The sequence below is a fragment of the Chiloscyllium punctatum genome, chromosome 35 (assembly GCF_047496795.1).
Source record: "Chiloscyllium punctatum isolate Juve2018m chromosome 35, sChiPun1.3, whole genome shotgun sequence".
Classification (NCBI taxonomy): Eukaryota; Metazoa; Chordata; class Chondrichthyes; order Orectolobiformes; family Hemiscylliidae; genus Chiloscyllium; species Chiloscyllium punctatum.
In genome coordinates, this window is record NC_092773.1 from 43,533,161 (window position 1) to 43,545,328 (window position 12,168).

Sequence of the window (12,168 nt, forward strand, 5' to 3'; positions counted from 1 at the left end):
GGCAGGTCACGGAAACGTGATTACCCATATATTGTCGAGACTCGAAAAGCATAGGGATACGTTCGGTCTTGAGTCTTCTAGTTCCTGAATTTAAAAGTGGTTTTGCAAGTTTGCACCTGTATAGTCAGTGTCGTGTATATTTGACTTTTAGAATGCTAAACAGTTTTTTTGAGGGGTTTTAAAAATGAAGCCATCAACAGACTACTGAGTTTCATTTTTCTTTGATGGTGTAGATCTGAACGAAAAAAAACGTGAATTGTTGGAGAAACTCATCAGGCCTGGCAACATCTGTCGAGACAAACCGAGTTAAAGTTTCAGATCGACAGAACACGTCAGTTATACACTTCCTTACTGTAATGCTCGGAAAATAATCAGTCTTATCTGTCGACTCAGGATATTTATCAAAAAAACTCAATGGCTCACAGATGTCACCTTTAAAAATATAAAAGGACTTTATTGGCTGTAATGCTGCCTCCGTTGCTCTCAGCTGGTAAAAGGCTGTGCTTAAATGATTGCCTTTTCTCGTTTCCTTCCTGTCAGTTTGCAGCAATGTCTAATGGAGAATTGTTTCTTTCAGTATCTAACTCAGCACGTATCTACATTTGTCTCTCTTTGTCTCTGTGTATCCACCTCACCCTCTTTCTTTTTCACATTCTCCAACACTCTGTCTGTCCATACAGCTCATTACCTATTTATGCTCGATAAAAAGTCTGACATTTCGGGACAGTTTGAGTGTGCAGCTGATGAGAAGTTTTTTGCTCATTGACTGGAGTGTGCAGATCTGGCCTCACATTCTCTGGATAATGTGTCTGTCAATTCGATCTCAGGTCAGGCGACTTTTCTTCCTCAATCATTTGTGACTGTTTCGAATTCAAAGTAGAATTCTGAATCCACCATAAGAAAAAAAAACGCAAGTATACTACAACTAAAGAATCCCAACAATGTATATACTGTTGGTTTAAATGAATGATGGTTGACATCAGAGAATGAGAGTGATCAGCTGGTGGTGTCTCCGTCATTACCACAAAGTTCTCTGGCAAATCCGCAACACCTCCTGCGTAATCTCGTTATTCCGACCAAACTGGGAATGAAGGAAGGGGAAAAAAGGCTTGTTGAATAACGGAAAGAAACCACAGACTTAATTGATAGTTCGGAACTAAGAGGAACAGCCACTGTTGTAACTTAACCTGGATCTCCAAATGTCCAAGTCGACACTGACTTGGTTAACACGGCATTTGTAAAGAGTTGAAACACCAGGATCAAATACTTATGCAACAAGCAGGCACCGCTGGGAATTGAACCCAGGATCGCCTGTTTACTAGACAGGCGCTTTAACCAACTAAGCCACGGCGCCGCACGTTTGATTCATTTGCACATCCATACGTGAAGTTGGTTAACCACTTTTTCACAGGACTTGGAAATGTGTTTTTGGAATAATGTTGTTCACAGAGAATTGTAATCAGTCCTCGAATTTAAAAATTCAGACAGTTTACAGTTGAACATTCTACACTGAAAAGGCAGAGAAAAAGATAATCTCCCCTTGCATTAATTTCAAACGGATACCTTCACCTGTTTAAACTGACAGGAGAAAGAGGATGTGTTCATCCTCTCCGTGCCCATGAAGCACGTTAATACACACAGAGGAGACCTCAACAAGAGGAACAAGGTCATTGTGGAGATTTGACGAGGTGTAATATATAAGTAATTGTAAACATTGGGCAGTAAAAGTTGACCGATTGGCACTGACATTGAGTCTTGCACCACCAGTTCCACTCGCACTTCCTGCCTCATGCCTCCCAGACATCATTGCCAATCACTTGATTTCACTGTCCTGCTCCACTTCTCAACTTATTTCCAAACGATTGCAGATGTCTGATAGGAACCTTCAAATTTTAGAAACGTTTTCCTGGAATATAGTCGTCACTCAATGGGATAGTATTCAGTTCATATCACGAATTACCACAGTGATGGAGGGGATGAGTTACTTTGCTGAACCTTTCTACTCCTCAGCACGGACACACAACCATTAGACCGATGGGAGGGGGGTGAGTTCCAGTATTTACACATAGCGACACTGAAGGATCAGTGAGATACTTCCAAATCAGAAAGGTGATATAATCGTAGGGGGATTTGCGGTGGTAGTTTCCCATGTATATGCTGCCATTGTGCTGATAGACGGATGGAAAGATTCACTGGACCAAGTCTGGCAGGATCCAGGTGTGTGCTGTGCACGCAAGCAGGAATTAGCTTTCCTTCGAATAATTCAGAAAACGAGAAAGGTGTCTTCATTATCTGCGTGGGGATTATATCCAGGTCTGTGTGATGTAAACTCCGACTCCAAAGCAGGGACCTCCAGTGATGCAGACCGTAAACCTTGTGACATGACTTGTGCACAGTCTTGTGTCTGTCGTTGACGCCATAACCAACTTCAGCAGCAAAGTTGCATTCTCCAAGTTTCGAAACAGTTCATATTATCGCCTTGTGTTTCAATGTGAAATAAACAGCTATGATAATGCGATGTTGTTCAGCAGATGTACTGCAGGAAGGCACAGAACAGGCTGATGGTGACAGGGCCTCGTTTTGACGCGCTGGCCTCCAGTGAGCGGGCGGCACCAATCAGCGAACCGTTCAACTCGTCTTATTCTTAATCCGGGGCTAGAAATGAACAGAGTTTTCTCACTGAACTTGTTCAGGCTCTTGAAGGGAAGAACCCTTGACTCAAATTATGAAAGTACATTTTACAGAAGTGGATCATGAATCGTGTAGTGGCTGTGAATACAACAATGGAAACTTTCAGCAGAGATGCTGACAACGCTGAAGGGGGCACTTGAAGACAAATGTGTTTCCTTTACCAGGGAAAGGCACTGCTTCACTTTTGTATTAAAGCAGTGACGCTGATTACCTTTGCAAGTTCTTCACCTTGTCAATCTTATTTCTCCCAATCTAAATGTCTCCATTACACATGGAAAAGCTGAGAGGAAGGCGGCGCTCGGTTGGCCCAGTGTTGCAATGGGTAACGCGTCTGAATTCGAATCAGACTATGGTCGTTTTGAGTTCTGCCTAGCTCAATTGCAGCATGTCGCTTTGCTGACATCAGACATAACTGGTTTTATATATACATTAAGGACAAAAAAAGAATCTGCGAAGAGTAGAGGGACATCTCCAAAATCGATAAGCCTGTCTCTGTTTGGTGACACTCGAGATGGGGGTGTTATGAATCCCGACCTTTATTTGAATGTTTACTGTGGGGAAGGACATATAACATGGAACATAAAGGATTACAGCGCTGAACAGGACCTTCGGCCCTCAATGTTGCGCCGAATTTGGACTATTCTCAGCTTATCCCCCTTCACAATCCCATCATCATCCATGTCCTTATCCAAGGATTGTTTAAATCTCCATAATGTGCCTGAGTTAACCACACTGGCGGGTAGGGCATTTCGCGCCCTTTCAACTCTCCCAGTAAAGAACCTGCCCTTGACATCTATCTTAAATCTATCACCACTCAATTTGTAGCTATGTGCCCTCGTGCAAGCTGACGTCATCATCCAAGCAAAACGACTTTCATGTCTACCGTGTTTAATTCTCTGATCATCTTGTATGTCTCGACCAAATCTCCTCTGAGCCTTCTTCTTTCCGAAAAGAACAAACACTTTTCTCTCAGCCTTTCCTCATTAGACCTTCTCCAGACCAGACAACATCCTGGTAAACCTACTCTGCACCTTTTACAATGCTTTCACATCCTTGCCAACATACTGCGATCATAAATGTACACAATATGCCAACTGCCCCGGCAATGGCATTTTGTACTATTGCAGCATGATTTTGCGGCTCCGAAACTCAATCCCTCTTCCAATGAAACCTAACACACCGTATGCCATCTTAACAGCACTATCGACCTGGGTGGCAACTTTCAAGGATCTATGTTCATGGACTTCAAGATCCCTCTTCACATCCACACAAGCAACAATCTTTCCGGTGACCCAATACTCTGCCTTCCTATTATTCTTCCCAAAGTGCATCACCTCACATTTAGGTGCATGTAATTCATTGTGCCACCTCTCATTCCAATTTTGCAATTTATCCAAGTCCCCCTGCAACCTGTGACATTCTAGCAAACTGTCCACTACTCCACCAACGTTATTGTCATCTGCAAATTTCCTAATTCATCCACGTCCACGTCTAAATCATTTATAAAAATGATAAACAGCAGTTGTCCTAAAACAAATCCTTGGGAGACACCACTGGTAACTGGACTCCAGGTTGAATATTTTCCATCAATCAACACTGCCTGCCTTCTTTCAGAAAGCCAGTTTCAATCCAAATTGCCACATTACCTTCCATTCCATGCATCTGCATTTCTTTTCAACAGCCTACCATGTGGAAACGTCTCAGAGGCTTTACTGAAGTCCAAGTATAACACGTCAACTGCTCTACCCTCATCTACATTCTTGGTCACGTGATCAAACAAGACTCAATGAGGTTTGTGAGACATTACCTGCCCTTGACGAAACGATGTTGACTATCTGAAATCAATTTGTTGCTTTCTAGATGATTATACATCTTACATTTTATAATTCTTTCCCAAACCTTTCCTACTACAGACGTAAGGCTCACTGATCTTTAATTACCTGCGTCATCTCTACTGCCCTTCTTGAACAAGAGCACAACATTTGGAATCCTCCATTCCTCTTGAACTAAACCTGTAGACAATGACGACTCAAATATCAAAGCCAAATGTTCTGCTATCTCCTCGCTGGCTTCCCAGAGAGTCCTCAGATAAATCCCAACTGGCCCAGGTGACTGGCCTACTTTCACTCCTTCTGGGATTGCTACCGCCTCTTCATAACTAACACTGACCGTTTTAAGTCTAAAATCTTGTATCTCATTCTTCTCCTCTACAATATGCTCCTTTTCCTGAGTGAAAAACGGTGAGAAATGTCCGTTTAGTTCCTCTCCGATCTTTACAGTTTCCGCACTCGACATCCCACTTCTGTCTTTGACTGGCCCTCTTCCCACCCCAGTCATCCTTTTAATCTTCACATTCCGATAGAAAGCTTTAGGTTCATTTATCTATTTGTTAAAGTCTGCTCGTGTCCTTTCTTTGCTCTTCTTAACATTCTCTTTAAATCCTTCCCAGACGATCTTTAACTCTCCATTTCCACATCTGAACCATTTGTCTCTCAACTTATAAGCCTCCTTCTTCCACTCTACAAGAGATGCAATTTCTTTCGTCAACCACGGTTCGCCTACCTTATCACTTCCACCCTACCTGACTGGGACGTACCTATCAAGGACATGCAATACCGGTTTCTTAAACCAGCTCCACGTTTCCATTTTCTGCATCCCTTGCATTTGCTACCCCATTCTATGCATTTTAAAATTGCCAAATCGCATTACAATTGCCCTTGCCCATCGATAACTCTGGACCTGTGGCATGAAAAATGAAGTCTGTGGGGAAATATATGTTGTTAACTTGAAATAACGATTATGTTAGAGAGGAGGAAGCACTGGATGTATTGAAACGGATAAAAGTTAATAAATCCCTATGACGTGATCAGATCGCACCTCAGAGCTCAGTCGGAAGTGAGGCAAATGATTTCTGTGTCACTTGCTGAATATTGTGTCATCGATAATCAAAGGTGAGGGGCAACAACACTGTAGGCTGACTAACATGATACTACATTTAAGAAAGGAGGTAATGAAAACCAGGCGACTGTAGACCTGCGAGTCTGACGTCGGTGGTGGGCACTTTGTTGGAGGGAATCCTGAGAAACAGGAGTTAATGTATTTTGAAAGGCAAGACCGATTAGGAAAAGTCAGCAATGGCGTTATGCGTGCGAAATGATGACTTGTTAAATTGGAAGAGTTTTTAATGAAGTAACAAAGAGGATTGATGAGGGCAGAGCCATGTGCGGGATCTATGCAGACTTCAGTGGTCGACAATGTTCGCCATGGGAGTCTGGTTAGCAAGGTTAGGAGATCCAACCATTTGGATTCAGAACTGGCTCGAAGGTAGAAGACAGAGGTTGGTGGTGGAGTGTTATCTTTCATACTGGAGGCCTGTGACCACTGGAGTGCCACAAGAATCGATGCTGGGTTAATTTTCGTCATTTTCATAAATGTTTTGAATGTGATCGTAGGAGGTACAGCCAGTAAGTTTGAAGATGACACAAAACTGGAGAAGATGATCACCTCAGATTACAACGGGATTTTAATTGGATGATTGATGAGCCGAGGAATGGCAGAAGATGGAAATTGAGAAAGATGAGGTCTGCATTTCGGAACAACATATCAGAGAAGGACTTGTACATTTTGTAGTAAGCTCCTGTACAGTGTTCAAGAACAAAGAGACCGTGGACTGCATATTCATTGTACCTTTAATGTGGAGTTGCAGGTACATAGATGGTGAAGAAGGCGATTGTTATGCTTGCCTTTTATTTTGCACGACATTGGTTACATGAGTTAAGAGTCGAGAGTGTGGTGCTGGAAAACCACAGCAGGTCAGTTAGCATCCGAGGTGCAGGAGAATCGAACCTTCGGGCAAAAGCCCTTCATCCTGAATTCGGGACAGTTAAATAAGATGGAATTCCAAAAACTGAAACCAGACGGGACCAACACCCCACGATTCTACGGACTACCAAACATCCATAAACCAGGAGACACCTCAGACCCGTATTCTCACTACACAGAACACCAATTTACAGACTGGCCAAAGAACTACGCACAAGACTGAAATACCTAGTAGATGAGTCACTGCACTACATCCACTCCATCCGGGAATTCCTAAAAAATCATCAAAAACACCAAAATAGAGGAAACTGAAGCAATAATCTCATTCGACGTAACAACACTGTTCACCTCCATCAATATCGATCTGGTAAAGAAAACACTTTTAGAAGATACAATTACACACACCTCTACCACCATCAATCACATTACCAACGAAAACATTATGAACCTCGTGGACCTGTGCCTCACCACCCACTTCACCTACATCAACATAACCTACAAACAAACCAACGGCACACCCATGGGAACTCCGCTGTCAGGATTAATAGCAGAAGCAGTAATGCAAAGACTAGAACAAACAGCCCTTCCAACCATCAAACCAAAACTTTGAGTCCGCTACAGTGATGGCACTTTTGTCATCACAAAACGCAACAAGATAGAAGAGAAATTTAACATCATCAACGACACCCTCACAGGCATAAAGTTCACCAAGGAGAAAGAAACCGACAACAAACTCACATTGCTGGACGTCAGAGTCGAAAGAACTGACAATGGAGAACTACAAACCTGCGTATACAAAATACCCGACAAATACTGATCAAATACTTAACGGCACCAGAAACCATCCCAACACACAAAAAACGAAGCTGTATCAGAACACTATTCCAACGAGCCACCTCACACTGTAGCACAGACGAACTTCGTAAAACACAGGAGAACCACCTTTACAATGTATTCAAGAAGAACGGATACTCAAAAACATACAGTCCGCAGATTCCTCAAGAACGAACCACGACAAGCAGACCAAACACAGACAGAAACACTAACCACCTTACCACACATCAAAGAGGTTTCTGAAATGACAGCCTACTAAGACCCCTCGGAACACACAACACGAACCCACCAACACTCTCAAACAAAAACTAACAAACTTAAAAAATCCAGTACAACCCATGGACAAAACCAACGTCATCTACAAAATTCCATGCAGGTACTGCGACAAACACTACGCAGGACAAACAGGAAGAAAGTTAGCCACCAGGATACACGAACACCAGCTAGCCACAAAAAAACACGACCCTCTCTCCCTCGTAGCCCTGCACACGGAGGAAAAACAAAATCACCATTCCGACTGGGACAACGCACTTATCCTCGGACAGGCTAAGCAAAGACATTCCAGAGAATGCCTAGAGGCCTAGCACTCCAACCACAACGCCATAAACAAACACATAGATCTGGATACCATCTATCATCCTCACAAAAAACGAACAGGAAATGACATGACCACAAACTCCAGGATACCCATCCTGGACAAACATATAAATAGAAAGCAGGAGAAAACAGCTTCGCTTCACTTGGAGGTCGCCACTGATGATGTTACCAAGCCAGGTAATGAAAGGTCTGGATATCAAACCTACAGCTCAGTGAGCAAACCTAAACCCTAAAGCTCCACCTGAGGTACAAACCATCACATAACTTGCAAAAATGCAGTGTTTTTTCCAGCAACACACTTTGGACTCAAATATCCAGCATCTGCAGTCCTCACCTCTGCATAAGTGTTAGGAGGTCATGCTGTGGCATTGGTTTGGCTTCTTTTGGAACACTGCGTGCAGTTCTGGTCACCTTGCTACTGAAAGAGTGTTGTGAATATTGAAATATCTCAGATAAGATTTGCCAGGTTACCATCTATAGGGAGAGGCTGAATAAGTTAGGGCTATTTTCGCTAAACGTCATGCTGAGATATGACTCTTTAAGGTTCATAAAGTCATGAAGGGCATAGATAGGGTACATGCACAATGTCTTTTTTGTCAGCGAGGGCGAGTCATGACTTCAGTGCATAAGTGTACGGTGAGGGGAAATATTTAAAAAGAATATGCGGAATACCGTTTCCACAAAGATGGAAGTGCTGCATGAAATAAGCTGTCAAATAAAGTGGAGGAGTTTGGTTCAATCAAAACATTTAAAAGACATCTGGATGGGCAAAGAAAAGGAAAGGTTGAGAAGGATATGAATCAAATGCTTGCAAGCGGGACGAAATAAATTCAGGGTGTCTGGTCGAAATGGATTAGTTGGAATGAAACAATTGGTTCCATGCTATACATCTGGATGATTCTATGACTGCATTCTGCCAGAATACTCAGTTTACAGTCAGTTCATTCCCTAAGCCGTGCTCTGCAGCATTTGGGATATCTCAGACCCAAGTTCCCATCTATTCCATCCGTTCACCTTCCTTACGTGTCATTCTTCTAAAATATACTCTGCAGTACCTGGGCGATTGTATTTTCTCGTGATTCTTTCTATTCGTTTTCCAACCAATCTAAATCTCTGCCTAATTGTTCTCATTACTTCCAAGTGAGTATTTTCTTCATCTTGCTTCCATCTGTCCCGCCTCCATGCATTTAAAACCTTCTGTTATATATACTTCTCGTGATATAATTCTCTTGGAAGTGTCCCAACCTTCCAATCTACCTCGTCACTGACGTTCCTCATACACGTTACCTTCTACGTCACCTTGTTCTGCGCTGTTTCCAAATACTTCACTTCCCGTTTCCTGACGTTTCATACTCAGAATTGACCAATAATACAGCTGGAGGATTCATTCAGAGTCTGATTGCACGGGTGCACATTCAGAAACACTTACTTTCACTTTGAACAAGTTTTTCCATTTGCTGTAGTCGCTGCAAGGGTAGCTCTGACCCACCCCTTTTTAAGGTAGATTGATCTCAGTAAATGAAGCTGCTTTTTGATAAAATTAATCTTGCATTTTGGATAGCGTGATAACTGGAAACGAAGGCTCGAACGGGAAACCCAACCCGGGCTCTCTCACACGTTTCTATTGTAGGAGGCGCAAAGAGAAAATCATTCCACTTGATCAATGAGCCACAGACTCAGCACGGTTTTTTAACACGAAACAACTGAGGTTTTCACAGCATGAAATACATTCCACTTTGATCTAGGATTCCCAAGAAGCAAAGAGTTTCCAGGATATCTGCTTCTCATTCTGTCTCCCTGCTCCTGCGACTCTGCTGTGTGTCCCTTCACCAGGGACCATGGTTTCTCCACTGGCCATTAAGTAATCCATTTTGCTTCTATTTGCAAACTGTACTGTGGGAGGGATGACCCCATTCCATATTCTGCTATGTGGCATTCATTTGATATGGGAGGAGTCAGTTACTCAAATGAGCAGGATTTTCTCCAGACGTCTGTTAGCAGTGAGATGGAAAGATGCTCAGCTGACCAGAAAGAGAGAAATGGAAATGCGAATCTCCTCCCTCAGCTACATTATTATAATAAAGTTCTGTTTTGTGCTTCCTGTTTCGTGTCCAGAAACCAACCTCATATTGCAATCGTGTAGAAAATGCTTTAACAACTTGATTCACGTTGTTTGCTGTGAGAGGGCAGCAATTAACAGTGGAGGTCGAGCTGTTCCAGATGAAGAGAATCCGAATCAAACCCATCCGCGCTGCCCTGAGGTGCGAAGCTGCAGACAGTCCAGTGCAGAAGGGAGGGTGAAAAATGAGCTATTGTTTCTCTGTAATCGGCTCTATCCCAGAGGAGAAAGTAAAGGACTGCAGATGCTGGAGATCAGAGCTGAAAATGAATTGCTGGAAAGCGCAGCCGGTCAGGCAGCATCCAAAGAGCGGGAGAATCGACGTTTCGGGCATGAGCCCTTCTTCTGGAATGAGGAAAGTGTGTCCAGCAGGCTAAGATAAAAGGTAGGGAGGAGGGACTTGGGGGAAGGGCATTGGAAACGCGATAGGTTAAGGCAAGGGTGATTGGCCAGAGTGGGGGTGGGGGCGAAGAGGTCAGACAGAATATTGCAGGTTAGGAATGTGGTGCTGAGTTTGAGGGTTGGAACTGAGACAAGGTAGGGAGAGGGGAAATGAGGAAACTGGCGAAATCTGAGTTCATCCCTTGTGGTTGGAGGGTTCCTAGGCGGAAGATGAGGTCTCCTCCTCCAGTCGTAGTGTTGCTATTGTCTGGCGATGGAGGTGTGCAAGGACTTACATGTACTTGGTGGAGTGGGAGGGGGAGTTGAAGTGTTGTGCCACGGGGTGGTTGGGTTGGTTGGTCCGGTTGTCCCAGAGGTGTTCTCTGAAATGTTCCGCAGGTAGGCAGCCTGTCTCCCCAACATAAAGGAGGCCACATTGGATGCAGCGGATTCAGGAAATGATGTGCGTGGAGGTGCAGGTGAATTTGTGGCGGATATGGAAGGATCCCTTGGAGCCTTGGAGGGAAGTAAGGGGCGAGGTGTGGGCGCAAGTTTTGCATTTATTGTGGTGGCAGGGGAAGGTGTCGGGAGTGGAGGCTGGGTTGGTGGGGGGTGTGGACCTGACGGGCGAGTCACTGAGGGAGTGGTCTTTTCGGAACGCTGAAAGGGGAGGGAGGGAAATATATCCCTTGTGGTGGGGTCCGTTTGGAGGTGGCAGAAATGACGACAGTTGATACGATGTATATGGAGGTTGGTGGGGTGGTAGGTGAGGACCAGTGGAGTTCTGTCCTGGAGGCAACTGAAGGGATGGGCTCAAGGGTGGAGGAGCGGGAAGTGGAAGAGATGCGGTGGAGAGCATCGCCGATCATGTCTGGGGGAAATTGCAGTCTTTGAAGAAGGAAGCCATCTGGGTTGTACGGTATTGGAACTGACCCTCCTGGGAGCAGATGCGGCGGAGACGAAGGAGACATTGCGTTTGAACCCACCCTGCCCACTTTTGAAATCTCTGCCCGAGGCGAAAATTATACCCTTAAACCAACGAACCAGTTTCATACCAGTTGTGATACCAATAATCTAGTTATGTGTTTCTTTTTAATAAGGTATACTTTTGTTGCTGTGGGGAGGGAAAGCAGTACTGAGATTTAATAACAGCTTCTTCCCATTGTGGCTCCATGCTCCCAGAAGGCAGTGATATTTCCCTCCCCCCATGCCGGGTTATGTCGATCAGCGCCTCAACTCACCCGTCCTCAACTGACAGATAGTGCTGGGGGGAGCAGCACAAATACGGTCTTCAGCTCCTTGTCAAACACGGGATTGCGGGCAGGGGAGTAGGGATATCGTGATTCGTAATTATAGAAGGTGTGGTAGGGTGTGAAAAAGTGAAATCATGCATGCACAAGAACTAACATTCTGGTGGGAACCTTGATAAAATTATTTCATCTGAGACAGAGTGGAAGTTGCAAAGGTGCTGAGAAAGAGACAATCTTGCCCAATAATGGGGAAGTTTGCCTCTGTCATTCTAGATGATACAGGGTGGTCACTGCAGTCTGATTCAGCATGGGGTGTTACTGCAGGAATTCATGTCGCTCAAGCTCAATTATATTCATGTACATGAACTTCAACACATTGTAGGATAAAATGAAATGCTGGAGACCAGAGTTGAAAAATGTGATGTTGTAAAAAGCACAGCAGGCCAGGCAGCATCCGAGGAGCAGGAGAATCGA

At 44.1% G+C, this 12,168-nt stretch overlaps 1 non-coding gene across 1 annotated transcript; it reads right to left on the minus strand.

Annotated features, from left to right (window-relative positions):
* Positions 1 to 1,280: 1,280 nt before the first annotated feature.
* trnat-agu (transfer RNA threonine (anticodon AGU)) lies at positions 1,281 to 1,354 on the minus strand. The gene has a single exon. It is a non-coding gene; the product is annotated as a tRNA-Thr (tRNA).
* Between the last annotated feature and the right edge of the window lie 10,814 nt (positions 1,355 to 12,168).